General features: G+C 41.1%; 1 long non-coding RNA gene across 1 annotated transcript in view; it reads left to right on the top strand.

The window, feature by feature from the left end:
• The window catches only part of LOC137637668 (uncharacterized), a 54,474-nt gene extending 42,064 nt beyond the window's left edge, over positions 1–12,410 (top strand). Inside the window, exons 2-4 of the long non-coding RNA XR_011043745.1 lie at positions 11,531–11,654; positions 11,849–11,936; positions 12,119–12,410. This is a non-coding gene — a long non-coding RNA (uncharacterized lncRNA). The remainder of the gene's footprint in view (positions 1–11,530; positions 11,655–11,848; positions 11,937–12,118) is intronic.
• Positions 12,411–12,893: the final 483 nt, after the last annotated feature.

Here is a 12,893-nt window from a genome sequence, read left to right as displayed (position 1 = left end):
TCACTTCGATTACAATGGACTTCTGTTTATCATTCTTTATCACACTACATGAACAGGTTCTGGCCTCCACAACTATTTACCTATGTAAATAGACCCTAACCAGACATATCTCTTATGCTCTCGATATAGAACTCGACAGTGAACTGTTCAATACGATCCCGAAAGCTTGTGCTAAATTGGATTCAAATGCTCCCCCAAAAACCTCATTCTTGCACTTAGCCTCCTCAATAGATAACTATTCTGCTTCTTTGAGGGATCTTACTCAAACATCTATCTTTTTACTAGCTATGGCTTCTGGTGCTAGAGTCAGTGAGATTTTGGCACTAACTTTTCTGGGTATAATATGAAAAAAATTTTGGAGAATAAAAACTAAATACAATAACAAACTTTATTTCATAGACATTAATTATTTCGACCACAAACATTGCTTTTTACCTTTTATAATTTCATTTTCTTAATTTTGCTGGGAATCCTTCTAATTTTCCATCTACTCTGCTTAATTCTTTTCTTTTCTCCCAAGATTCTTCGCTTCTTCATGTTCAGGTCTAATTCGTACTCGGTCTTTACCTTTTTTATGGTATCAGCATGTTTCACTTTAATTGGCCGATCTCCCATTTTTGTTCTGTTCATCTTCAGTGCCTTCTGAAATAGTAAGAAAGGAGTAAGTAATGTTACGCAAGGCATTAAACAAACAGGGGTATTAGACACCACAATCTTATAATGTTTACCTCAATGTTACATTGCAATAAAATTTTTAAGTTTCATTTCTAACATAGACTGGACACCAATGATGCAGATCACTATAGTTCAACATATCTAAACAGATAGTTTTCCCCTTTGAGAAAAACCCTGTTGTCAGTAATCCCTAAACCTTTAAATCATTTCTTTCTTAAGTCTTTTCCTGGTGATGCAATACAGTATTTGGGAGGGTACTCCATTAAACTGACTGTATAAATCCTAATATGTAAACTCATTCCCCTTCTCCGTAACTAATAACAGTCATTCTTTTTGGTGCCTAGGTTTTTAGCTAGATTGAATGGTAGCATAAGAGATGAACACTTTGAACTACATGATTTAATAGCTTGGCCCACCTGCAAATCGCCTGTAAAAGATAACACACAAAGTGGTAGCATCTTCCGAAACGATTGTCACGTTCATAAATGCGATTTTTCATTTTATTTACAAATGTGAATGCTTACGTTAAATATTAAGATTTAAATTACCCATTTATTAATTCATGCCTTATACAGTAATGTATTTAAAACTGGATACTGGTAGATGTGGTAACAGGTTTCTTACCCAAAGACAAAATATCTGTTTAGATCTGTTATACTAAACCAACAGGAAAATTTTGTTAATCATCCGGTTTAGAGATTATGAAATGTGAAAATTCTCTGTGAATTTCATGAACCTTTCTGTACAAAAAAAATAAAGTACAATAAATTCTTTAGAAGTATATCCGACAAAATGCCATAAATAGCAAAACTTCTAGGATGGAAATAAGCATAATCCTTCATGGTATCCCAATTGAGCCTCTGTTTCTCCCGATGGTTGAACAGTAAAGCGCACTATTTTGGTGGCATAATTTTTACAACGCTCTTCAATAACATCATTAGGAAATTTTTATTAGGCCACAGAATGTAGTATGAATAATTTCATCTCCAAGCTCCAAAAGAAAAGCTTCAAAAACTGAAATGCAAAGTTTCAAAAAGATTAAAAATTTGTCATTTAGCAATGTTTCCTCTTGTAATTTTAAATATTTAACTTAGCCGGTGAATATATAATAGCTGCTACTCTGCGGCTCGACAGAAAACACACTCAAAAAACTCGCGAGCGATCGCTATGAAGGTTGCGGGTGTGCCCACCAGCGCCAACTGTCGGCCAGATACCACTCTTGTATGTAAACAAAACCTTCAATTCTTCTCTGTCGACGTTGACGACAAGACGTATTCATACTCGCTGTAGAACCTGGAGTTTTCTTAACATATTTGGTGAAGTACTTCACTTTGGTTTGAGCTTTCGCAGTACAGGTGTTTTATCTTCAACTTAATCTTGAACTCGTTTTTGGATAGATTTAATTTTTGATGACTTTGGATTGTTTTTTTGGACTTTCCTTGACTTTTAAATGGCCGACCCTTCCCTCAGTACGGAAGTGTGTTTAGGCTTTTAGCAATTATCTTATCACGTTATAAATTAATTATAGATTTTCCTCTATATATTCTATATCTCAACCGCCTTTATTAGGCATCTTCGATTAGCTTTCCATTTATAATAAACGTCAAAATAAATTTTAATGATTTGTTTATATGCGACCTTTCCTGAGAGTAGGCGGTCCTAACTTGGAAACCGAAGTTAAACAACGTTGAGCCCTTTCAATCGTAAATAGCTTTTAAAGAGCTAATGATTTAAAACTTATTAAATGAATATTTTTTAATAGATATTTTATGAAAGATTTTCTTTGAATAGTCTTCGTACTGTTTCAAAGATGAACTAACGTTTAGTTTATTTATGCTACGCAGTTTGCGCTCTATCGTTACGATAGAGAGAGAGAGTATCACGGTTTCACTTTGCAGAAAGAGTAAATCGATTCTGACTTTTTGTTCATTCTTCTTTCAAAGCTTAAATGTTTTTTAAATTCTATTTTAAAGGAACTTTTTAATTGAAAAACCTTTCAGTTTTTTCCTTTGGTCAAATAACCTGTTTTTTTGACGAAATATAATTGGGCTCTTCTCTTAGGTGCGAAATCAAGAGAGAGAGAGAGAGATAGAGACGGAGGGAGAGAGAGGAGAGAAAAACGTTCCGAACTTTATCTCGTCCCAAGCGGGTAACGTTGTTCTCGAGTTACTCTCGTCCCTAGTCTCTGTACGGGGAGAAAGGATAAAACTTTTTTAGTTTTTTATTCTCGTCCCAAGGCAATGTACGGTGAGAGATTGAAAACGTAGTTTTGAATGAACTAGTGTTTAGTCTCTTCCCCAGCCACTGATTTTTTTATCTTAAAATATGTTTACTGTTTTTTGCTGGTATTAATGTGCTTACATTATACGACTGATTTCGCAATTACAACCTTTTGATGAGGGTAGAATTGCGTGCTTCAGGTAGAAATCAGTTTTATTCATACCTAATGTGAATTGTTAAAAAATTCGATTTCAGTGAAATAAGTGCAAAACAGAAAATCTTAGTGATAAAGTGATATTGCGCAAAGTGTTATCAGTGTTGCGACCGAGGGTTTGTCTGTTCGTGCCTGTCGTTCGCCTAGTCCGGGACCTCTTGCAAGCTCCCAAGCCCAGGGGAGAAGTAATGTCGTACGACTTATGGGTTCGAGAGGCCTTGATCAGCGAACAGACGTTCCCTCTATGGTATCGGGTGTATCTTACCAAGATCACCCCTACCATAAGGCGAGAGAGACGATTTTCTCCTCGTCATCCGAAGGCTTTTCGCATAAGAAACCGTGGAACAAGGTTTCGAGGCCCTTTAAGCGAAAGTCAGTCCTTTCAGGACAGGTCCAGCGTCCTGGTTTTAACCATTAGGACAGCTCTGACCCTATGCAGTCATCGGAAGACTGCTCGCCGCCTAACAAAAGCGTAACACAGACTCCGAGAGTCTTTTTGTAGGCAAGGTTTTGCGGTCACAGACGTTACCCTCGTCTCTTACCGCAACCATTCCCGTTGATCCTAAATGGGTTGTACGGCAAGACATGCAGAATAAGCTTGCCTCCCTTATGGAAGACTATTCTGCCGATAAGTCCGTTGAGCCTAGCCGTTTATCTCATCGAGATCCTGGCCTTCAGCCACCCTAACGTTCCTTTGTGCGTCCTGTTGACGTTGGCGTAGCCAAGTCACGTCAGTCAGGTTGTTTAGAACCACACTCGATGCGGTCTCGTGTGGATTTTCAGCCACATTTGGATGTTAGGCCACTTGCTGATGCTCCTGTTGACGTTCAGGACGTTCGCTAACAATCGGAGTTGACTTGTTTTGACGCTGAGCGTCAACCTCCGCATTCTAGAGTTGTTTTGACTGCTCAGTCTAGGCGGTCAAAGCAGTCTCGAGTGGACGCTGTGCGTCCTCACGTACCTGTTGTTGTTGACAGTTCACAGACTGTCAAGCAGTTACATGACGTTGCGTCCTGGTCCGCTACTAATGCACCAGTGCGTGTGGACTCTGCTTGTAAAGCATTGCCACCACGGTAGGTCTCTCCCTTGCTTGAGACTCGGCTATTATCGGACAAGGTTCCTTCAGATGAGGAATTTGCTGTTCCCCCTCCTACTGATATTCCCTTGAGGACTCTGTCAGACGGAGAGGAGCCTAAAGCTGCTTAGCCCTCTATGGACTTTAAATAAATCATGCTGATTTTTAAGGATCTTTGTCCGGATCTTTTTGTAACTGCTGCTCCTCGTTCGCCTAAACGTCAGAGCTTACACTAGGCCTAGCTACTTCGAAGCCGTTGTTTTATAAGCTAGTGCTCTCTCGCTCTTCTAAGAGAGCTTTACGTTTGCTAGGCTACTGGTTTATCACCAGGAGGAGTTTGGGGGAGACAGCCTTTGCTTTCCCTTCTTTTAAACTGGCTTATAGAGCGAGAGTCTGATATGACACGAGAGAAGTTCTCGGCTTGGGAGTTCCTGCCTCTGCCCAGATAGACTTCTCAAACCTCATAGACTCTCCCTGGCGCCTGGTCATGAGACGCTCCAAGATTTTACAGGTCGACTTCACAGCTATTTTCGAGCCTTTGAAGTTTTGCTGTACAATTATGTCATGCATAAACAAGGCTTTCAGGGATGGCTCCAATGATCTGACAGCCACGTTCTCTGCAGGAACAAGTCCCTCAGGGATGGCTCCATGCTTTGGCAGCCATGTTCACTGCAGGAGTACGTAAGAGGCAAGTGCGCTCAATGTGTTCATTGTCAAGACAAACTTCACGATGAAGTCTACCAGGCTGTCTTGACAGCATTTATGGAAGGCGACTGGATGGTCTCTCTCGACCTTCAGGAGGCATACTTCCACATTCCTATACACCCGGATTCCCAACCGTTTCTGAGGTTTGTTTACAGGAATGTGGGGTACCAGTTTCGAGCCCTGTGCTTTGGCCTCAGTCCTGCGCCTCTCGTGTTTACGAGGCTCATGAGGAATGTGGCAAAATCCCTCCATCTATCGGGGATCCGGGCCTCCCTGTACTTGGACGACTGGCTTCTCAGAGCATCGTCCAGTCTTCACTGTCTGCAGGATCTACATTGGACGTTGAGTCTGGCCAGGGAGTTGGGACTTTTGGTCAACCTAAAAGTCCCAACTGATCCCATCCCAGATTATTCTATATTTGGGGATGGAGATTCGCAGTCAAGCCCTGCTCGAAGTCCAACTAATGCTGAAACGAAACGTTTATTCAGTCAGGAGTTGGAACAGTCTCGTAGGGACTCTCTCATCCCTGGAGCAGTTTGTCTCACTAGGGAGACTACACCTTCTGCCTCTCCGGTTCCATATAGCCTTTCACTGGAACTAGGACAAGACATTAGAGACGGTATCATTCCCAGTCTCCGAACCAGTAAAGGCATGCCTGAAATGGTGGGACAGCAATATCAGTCAGAGAGGGACTATCCCTAGCAGTCAAGAACCCAAACCACGTGTTGTCCTCAGATGCGTCGGATTTGGGTTGGGGTGCGACCCTGGACGGTCGGGAATGCTCGGGTCTGTGGACCTCAAGTCAGAAGAGCATGCATATCAACGGCAAGGAGCTATTAGCAGTCCACTTGGCCTTGATGATATTAGAAGGCTTTTTCGAAACTTAGTGGTAGAGGCAACTCAGACAACACCACAACTTTGGCGTACATCTCCAAGCAAGGAGGCACACACTCCTTCACGCTGCTCGAGATCGCAAGGGACCTTCTCTTATGGTCAAGAATTCGAGGCATCTCCCTGTTGACGAGATTCATTCAGGGGGACTTGAACGTCTTGGCAGACTGTCTCAGTTGGAGGGGTCAGGTGATACCCACGGAATGGACCCTCCACAATGACGTGGGCAAGAGTCTTTGGGCTACTTGGGGTCAACCCACCATAGACCTCTTTGCCTCCTCGTTGACCAAAAGGTTACCAATCTATTGCTCTCCAGTCCTAGATACAGAAGCAATCTACATAGACGCGTTTCTACTGGATTGGTCTTTTCTGGACTTATATGCATTCCCACCATTCAAGATAGTCAACAAGGTACTGCAGAAGTTCGCCTCTCATGAAGGGACAAGGTTGACGTTGGTTGCTACCCTCTGGCCCGCGAGAGAGTGGTGCACCGAGGTACTTCAATGGCTGGTAGACTTTCCAAGAAGTCTTCCTCTAACGGTAGATCTGTTACGTCAGCCCCACGTAAAGAATGTCCATCAAAGCGTCCCCGCTCTTCGTCTGACTTCCTTCAGGCTATCGAAAGATTCTCAAGAGCTAGAGGCTTTTCGAAGGAGGCAGCCAGTGCGATTGCAAGAGCTAGGAGAGCTTCTACCATTAGAGTATACCAGTCGAAGTGGGAAGTCTTTCGAGACTGGTGCAAGTCAGCATCTGTGTCCTCGTCCAGTACCTCTGTAGCCCAAATCGCAGATTTTCTTTTACATCTGAGAAAGGTTCACTCCCTTTCAGCTCCCACGATTAAGGGCTACAGGAGCATGTTGGCTTCGGTCTTTCGACATAGAGGCTTAGATCTTTCCAACAATAAAGATCTCCAAGATCTCCTTAAGTCTTTCGAGACCTCTAAGGAACGTCGTTTGGCAACTCCTGGATGGAACTTAGACGTGGTCCTAAGGTTCCTCATGTCAGACAGGTTTGAGCCATTACATTCAGCCTCCCTGAAGGATCTCACCCTCAAGACACTTTTCCTAGTGTGCTTGGCTTCGGCTAAAAGGGTCAATGAACTTCATGCCTTCAGTAAGAACATCGGCTTTTCTACAGAAAAAAGCCACTTGTTCATTTCAACTTGGTTTCCTGGCCAAAAATGAACTGCCTTCTCGTCCTTGGCCTAAATCTTTTGATATTCCTTGCTTATGAGAGATCGTAGGCAACGAACTGAAAAGAGTATTATGTCCTGTTAGAGCTCTTAAGTTCGATTTAGCTCGTACCAAGTCATTACGAGGGAAATCTGAGGCATTATGGTGCTCAGTTAAGAAACCTTCATTGCCTATGTCAAAGAATGCTTTGTCATATTTTATCAGATTTTTTTAATACGAGAAGCTCATTCTCACTTGAATGAGAAAGACCGATGTTTGCTTAAGGTTAAGACACTGGGTCCATTCGTTGCAGCGAGTGCAGTAGTGGGTGAGGGTTCTACCACTACACTTCCCTAATTCCAATATCCTTTTAATCTGTCTCTTGAAATGTTTTTAATATTGTTTTATGGGTTGTTCGGAAGGCTAAGAAGCCTTTCGCATCCTGGTTGATTTGGCGGGTGGTCAAAGTCATTTCTTGAGAGCGCCCAGATTAGGGGTTTGATGAGGTCCTGTTGTATGGGTTGCAACCCTTGATACTTCAGCTCCTGGGAGTCTTTCAGCATCCTAAGAGGATCGCTGGGCTCCGTGAGGAAGACAGACTTACAAGGCAGAGTAATCGTCTGTCAACTTCCTTACCAGGTACCTATATATTTTGGTTTTGATATATTGATAACTGTCAAAATGAAAAAACTCTTAGCTTATACGCTGTAAACATAATTAACTCTAGTCTCTACCCACCTCCTTGGGTGTGAATCAGCTATTATATATTCACCGGCTAAGTTAAATATTTAAAAATGATATTTTGATTATAAAATAAATTTTTGAATATACTTACCCAGTGAATATATAAATTAAATGACCCTCCCTTCCTCCCCAATAGAGACGCAGCGGGACGAGAAGAATTGAAGGTTTTGTTTACATACAAGAGTGGTATCTGGCCGACAGTTGGCGCTGGTGGGCACACCCGCAACCTTCATAGCGATCGCTCGCGAGTTTTTTGAGTGTGTTTTCTGTCGAGCCGCAGAGTAGCAGCTATTATATATTCACCGGGTAAGTATATTCAAAAATTTATTTTATAATTAAAATATCATTTTTCCTAAAAATACAAATTTTGACCTCTTTACAATGGATATATATTTCGTTGAAAGCTGAAACTACCGACAAAACTTTTAGTGCAGTATAACTGCCAGCGCTCACACACCAGTAATATGAAGTCGCTTTTGATTGTAGGCACAACTAACCGGGGAATAGGTAACGGCTGATCACATATGAGAAAAGAGCTCAAGGTTTGCATAGTTAGGAAAAATACCAATTTTTATTTGCAAACTGTCATTTGTTCCAACACCTATTCCATAACCTTTTGCTGGTACAATGGCCCGGCAGTTGACTGTTTCACATGAGGTTAGAAGAGGCACCCTGACGCTTCGCTAACTCTCGATAATGTGCGAAAGCTGGCAGGCTGGGCAATGCATGCGATTGCATGAGAACTAAGCATTGTGATTTAACTAGGTAAGAATTCTTGTAATGGTAAACTCCACTAACTTCACCTAGACATTGGCCAACTTTCCCTCACAAAGAAGGCGGGAACACATCAAATATATTTTATATACTGTTAGACCTCGGTTATCGCAGTTTCCTGCTTCGCGGTTTCGGTTTCTCGCTCAAAAGGACAATGCAATACCTATAAAAAAATGTCTTTTATTCGCGATAAAATTTCACTCTGCAGAGATTTCAAATAGCCCACGCTCCTCTACACTGGGTATGCTTCGCACTCCTTCCGCTTTCTTCGCCCAGCACAACGGAGCTCCCGCATCTTAGTCTGCCTCGCTCTTCTCTCAGCCACCTCGCGTGTAGCACGAAGGGCTGAAGTACACTGCCATTGGGAGACTTCGGTGCTAACGAGAGTACAGTGAGGTATATTGATAAAAACGAAGCCAATATATGAGCTGCAGTAGCTTCTAGTGTGTCTCAAAGTTCCAAGACTGCCTTAGGGGCGAGAGAAAAGGGCACCTTAAAATTAGAAAATGCCCTTTTCATATGGATCCAAGACCAAAACCGTAAGGGAGTAGCCGTTGACTCGCTCACCATTTGGGAGAAGGCCAAGTATCTTTACCGCCGTTTCTCGGAGGATGACCCCCAGCCATCAACCAGCCAGGATACCATAACCCCACAGATGCATTTTTTTTTTTTTTGTAATTGCTAAACGGTTCAGTATTGTACTGTGTTTAATTTACCATTTAAATCTTACTTTTCAGTGTGCACGAATTTTCAAATTTTTTTCTAAATTCCCTAACGTATAGACACGTGTGTGGCATTGTCAAGTTCAATAAGGTCATACAATCTACTGTTATTTGTTCATTTTGAATGTCTTTTCGGTGCTTTGTTATTGAACAGTAGTTTTTTACTCATTATTAAAATATTTGTATTTTGAGTGTGCGTGAATGTTGAAATCTTGTTTAATTTCCTTAACATAGACATTTCCTTAACATAGACATATGTGCCTTCTGTAGGGGCGTTCATTAAAGTTTTACGTATGATCTAATTTGTCCATTTTGAATTTGTTTTTTTTTTTTGGTGCTTTCAATTACTGAACAGTACAGTGTTTGATTCATTAAAATCTTTGCCTTTTGAATGAGTGTGAATTTTGAAATCTCGTTTAATTGCCATGATGTAGAGACATGCGTTCAGTACGGTGTTATGTACAATTGGCCATTTTAAATCTTTTTTTTTTTGCACAGTACATTGTACTGTACAGTATTTCATTTATTATTACTGTACAGTACAGTAGTCTTCGCATTTTGAGTGTGCGTGAATGTTCAAATCTTGTTTAAATAATTTCCCTAACATGGACACACATGTCTACCATGCAGTATTGTACAGTATAGTATTTTATTTATTACTGTATAAAAATCTTTGCATTTTGAGAGTGCATGAATGTTAAAATGTTGTTTAAATAATTTCTCTAACGTTGAATAACAGGCTTGTTTTGGAAGAAGATGCCTCAAAGGACATTGATAGCCAAGGAAGAACGCCATGCACCCGGGTTTAAGGCAACAAAGGTCAGGTAGGATAATGGTGTTAATTTTTCTCTCATTTTTTCTACTGCCCTACATTGTGTTTATACTGTTACATAAATTTAAATGATTTGTGAGAAATCAATTTTTACAAGTATTTGTACTTTATAAGTTTAAGTTACCACAGTAGTGTACTGTACTTAGTTTAATGAACTGTAATTCTAATGTGGCCTTTTCTGTCTTCCCCAGGTGTACGTTGATGAAATGCAGTAACGCTACCGGCCACCTTATCAAGCCTGGCTTCATATAGAAGTCAGCAAGGCCCTGTGCACTTCAACGTATCAACCTATATTTGCTGCCGGTGCATTGGATGCACAATAAGAAGGCATGGACAATCCAGGAACTATTCCAAAACTGATTCCAAATCTGCTTCTTGCTGGAGGTCAAGAACTACCTTGAGAAGGCGGCCGTGGAGTTCAAGGTTCTCCTCACCCTCGAACACTCCCGGACATCCATCCAGCGTTGGTGTGACGGAGCTTAATGATCAGGTGGTGTTGTTTCGTCTGAACACCACTTACCTGATCCAGCCTATGAACCAGGGGGTAATAAAGAACTTCAAGGCCTACTACAGCCAGCGTGTGATGGCTTGACTCCAAAATGCCACAGACAATGATCTTGACCTCAACGTGATGGAGTACTGGAGGAAATTCACAATAGCAGACTGTCTGTCTGTGTTGTCCAGGGTGCGTTAAGGACCTCAGAGGCTTCACTCCTAATGAAGCCTTCAACCAGATGCTGAAGAAGATCGTCACTTTGGCAAAGTTCCAGGATGTATCCGAAGACAACATTTTAGAGTAGTTGGAAGGCCATGACCAGGAGTTGTCTGCGGAGGACTTTGTGGATCTAGTCCTGTCAGCGAGTGAGAAAGAGGAGGCACCCAGTGATGTCGGTAAGGAGGAAGAAGGCATCACCCCCGAAGTTGGCGGAGATATCAAGGATACTCAAGGACTTGAAACAGAGGGCGTACAGCATTCCTTGGTGCGGTCTCAAATTCATGCGTGTGATGGATGAGGGTTTTGCCGGCTACAAGAGAATGCTGGACGACCTGAGAAGGTTGGCGAAGCAGCTACCCATCACAATGTTTTTCCCCCGTCAACCAAAACCGCCTCCTCCAACCCACGAGAGTCGACCATTGACACCACCTCCAATGGCGGCATCTCCTGCCCCTGACACCCCTCCTCCGGCAACCCCACCTCCAGAGTCAACCAGTGACAGTGATGACGTAGATGACCTAGTTCCCTTTGAATGGCAAAATATTTCTTTAATCATTTCATTTGACATTTCATCCATACTGCACTGTATAAGATATTTAATTTTTATTTTCATTTATAGTACAATAAATTTCATATAAGAAATATTTTCATTTCAATACCTACTGTAACAGCACATTTCCTTTAAGTATTAATTAACTTGGAAATTAAGGTTAAGGTACAGTATTACATTTGAATTTTATTTTTTATTACTTTGTACTATACACAAATCAATTTTAAATCTATCCTTACAGCAGTGATGACTCGTCCACGTAGATGTGTCATGCGCAGTTGATCCCTTCATCGTTCACATCATTCATTAACTGCACGGCATATGGATCCCCCTCACCCACTGGTGTTTTGGCCGAATATTTTTCGGTAAGTACATGTACCATGCTGTACTGTGTGTACTGTTGAAGTACTGTAATGTATGTAGTTGCTGTGTACATGCACTGCTCTTTACATACCGTTAATATATTGCTTTCCAAAAGTATGGTAGAGTAGGTGGGGTACGGAACTCTATGTTGTACCGTAACACAATTAATAATGATTACTATTTATTTTTTTCACAGCTACTGTAAATACTGAATGTAAATTCTGTCACGTAAGCTGTTTACAAAGACGATGCCAGTTGCTTCAATATTCCTGTGCAGAACTGTGGTGAGAATACACTACAGTTACAGTAGTCCTTGTATTAAATTTACTGTGCCGTATACTATCATGAAGTATATATTTTTTTCTTACATTTCACTTTATGTTCTAATTTACTTTATATTTTTTCACAATGTAAATACTGCAAATATACTTAGGAAGTATGTATTGACTATTTTTTTTTTCCACAGATTTACTACAGAACATTTTCATCGAATGCATACGTAGATGTGTACGTACTGCCCAGCCAATGGAATTACCAACAGTAACCCAACGGTGGTACCAACAGTAACGGTATGTATACTGCGCAAGAAACTCTTTACAGCACAGTATACAAGAACTTCGTAACTGTGGTTAGTGGCACTCGACACTTCTACAACTACAGTGCTGTATTATATTTATTGTACAGTACTGTACAGAATGAATGTAAACGTAAATTTTAAAATAGTAAACAGTAATTCTACACAAAGTATTTTTATTAACTTACATTACTTACAGTATGAATTCATGCTTTGTACTATAAATGTTACACAACGTACCTGTAGCCTACGTGTGTGCTTAGCTGTCATTTGTACATGCGTGTACATGTACTGTACACTGTACATATGAATATGAACTTGTAGAAACCAAATTAAAACAATATTAGGATGTATTTACTGAGTTAGTCATCAGCTTGGGCACCTGCTTGTGGCAAGGGGCAGTGACTTTTTAGTTTAGGAGCTAGCCCACCCAAGTATAACATTTATTTGCTATTTTTCGCTTATCACGACCGTGTATGTAACGTAACCCATGCGATAACCGAGGTCCAACTGTATTAGGTTACTCAAGGGATATGTTTTACACCTGCAGATGGAGGAGGACAGCTTGCAGAGTTCCATAGATGCTGTATCCCAAGAGATGGGAAGATATAAAGAACAAGGAAGCCAGTCACTTGATTATTCATCCCAGAATAATTCTTGGGTAATG

This window comes from Palaemon carinicauda, unplaced genomic scaffold (assembly GCF_036898095.1).
Source record: "Palaemon carinicauda isolate YSFRI2023 unplaced genomic scaffold, ASM3689809v2 scaffold913, whole genome shotgun sequence".
Taxonomy (NCBI): Eukaryota; Metazoa; Arthropoda; class Malacostraca; order Decapoda; family Palaemonidae; genus Palaemon; species Palaemon carinicauda.
The sequence above is the reverse complement of the archived record's forward strand: the minus strand, read 5'-3'. Positions and strand labels throughout refer to the sequence as shown.